A 1,895-nucleotide genomic window follows, 5' to 3' on the forward strand; every position below is an offset into this window, starting at 1 on the left:
CTTTAGAATCCTAAGGTACTTGAAGGGGTCGCCTGGGAAAGGGTTACTCTACAAAAACTATGGACATCTTCAAGTAGAAACCTATACAGATGCAGATTGGGCTGGAAATGTCATGGATATAAGGTCAACATCTGGGTATTGCACCTTTGTTGGAGGAAACCTAGTTAGTTGGAGGAGTAAAAAGCAGAGTGTTGTGGCACGAAATAGTGCAGAAGCTGAGTTTAGAGCAGTGGCTCATGGAATATGTGAAGCACTATGGGTAGAGAAAATCCTACAAGAACTAAAGGTTCCCATTTCTCCACCAATAAGATTGTATTGTGACAACAAATCTGCAATTTCTATTGCCCATAATCCAGTTCTGCATGATAGAACTAAACATGTTGAAGTTGACAAGCATTTTATAAAGGAAAAGATTGAGAGAGGACAGATTTGTATCCCATATGTTCTGACCACGAAACAATTGGCAGATGTTCTAACTAAAGGATTACCCAAGAAGACCTTTGATAGCATAATAAGTAAGCTGTCAATGAAGGATATCTTCAAGCCAGCTTGAGGGGGAGTATTGACTAGATCAAATCAAAATCAGATCCCTAATTTATTTCATGAATCTTTTCTGTAAATAGAATTAATTATAATATCCTTTCCAGTTTTAGTTTAGCTTATTTTTAGGGATTTTATTATTAGAAATCTTTCCTAATTTTAGGCTAGTATATTTCTCATTTTCTAGTTATTTCTATTTCTGTAATTCCTTTATAAAGAGATGATTTCCTGTACATTTGAATATACATAATATTCAGACACTTCAAGTGGTTCGGTGAAGGAAAACCAATTTGAATTCATGAGAAGTTGCTCTATAACTACCATGATTTGACACAACAGTAAAGTATGCCATTCTATAAACTTGACCTTCAACTATATGATCCCTAAACCTATTAAGGAGTGGTTTCTTAACTGTAGCTTGAATTTTTCCACACTGAAAATCCAACAAAAGAACAAAATCAGATTAGTGAAACACATCATTTAAAATTGAAAACTTAAAAAACAACAAGTAACACCATATTTAAAAGAGAAGCTAATAAGGGCTAACATGCTCATCAAAGAGAATCATCTCCATTGAATTAGGAACATCATGATTCCCAAAAGAGGGTACAACCCAAAGCCTTAGAACCCTAACTTTCAGCCTCCAAGCCTCTCTAGGAGGATGCATCTTAGAAATCATATCAAATGAAGGAGGCATTGCAGAAAAAAAAAAAAAAAAAGAAAGAAACAAAGGAGGTAAATAGAGTTGATGAAATAGATCAAATGTAAACAGAAAAATTCTGATGTTGACAGAGCTTAGGAGGAAATAGAACACAGCAGAATGTTTGTGCATTGAATGTAGATCACCAACCATCCTTTTATAGAAAAAATCAAGGGCTTTAGGCTCACCTTTTTGAATTCAAATTGAATATGGAAAAGGAGGGAAAACAAAACATGAGTTCATATGCATCTCCATTCAATGCCATAGAGACAACTAATGAGAGGGGCAAAACCTGAACCAACACAAAAATAGCAAAAACAAGTGAAACTTTCAAAAAATCAAGAAATAGGGACCAAAAAATGAGATATCACACCATACCTGCTACAGTGCACCTAGATGTCATTACACCATAGGGAAGGCAGTCATGAACTACCCCAAACAATCATTGTACTCATGGCAATGAGAGTTGGTAAATGTCTTAGGTAGGGATACATTGGAAACAACAAATGAATGGGAAAAAAAAGTATACAAAAACATCAATAAAAATCTGTCAATCACATCAACATTCAGGAAATGGGTGAGATTGAAACCTCATACCTTGATAATGATTGCCAAATTTCCAATGAAGAATATATAGCACAACCTTATTATGTGT

The 1,895-nt window shown here is 34.8% G+C and overlaps 1 long non-coding RNA gene across 1 annotated transcript; it reads right to left on the reverse strand.

Annotated features, from left to right (window-relative positions):
- Nucleotides 1-810: 810 nt before the first annotated feature.
- LOC140182751 (uncharacterized) lies at nucleotides 811-1,559 on the reverse strand. Its single transcript, XR_011878846.1, has 2 exons — nucleotides 1,429-1,559; nucleotides 811-973 (listed from the first exon to the last, which is right to left on the reverse strand). It is a non-coding gene; the product is annotated as an uncharacterized lncRNA (long non-coding RNA).
- Nucleotides 1,560-1,895: the final 336 nt, after the last annotated feature.

This window comes from Arachis hypogaea, chromosome 20 (assembly GCF_003086295.3).
Source record: "Arachis hypogaea cultivar Tifrunner chromosome 20, arahy.Tifrunner.gnm2.J5K5, whole genome shotgun sequence".
In the NCBI taxonomy this organism is placed as follows: domain Eukaryota; kingdom Viridiplantae; phylum Streptophyta; class Magnoliopsida; order Fabales; family Fabaceae; genus Arachis; species Arachis hypogaea.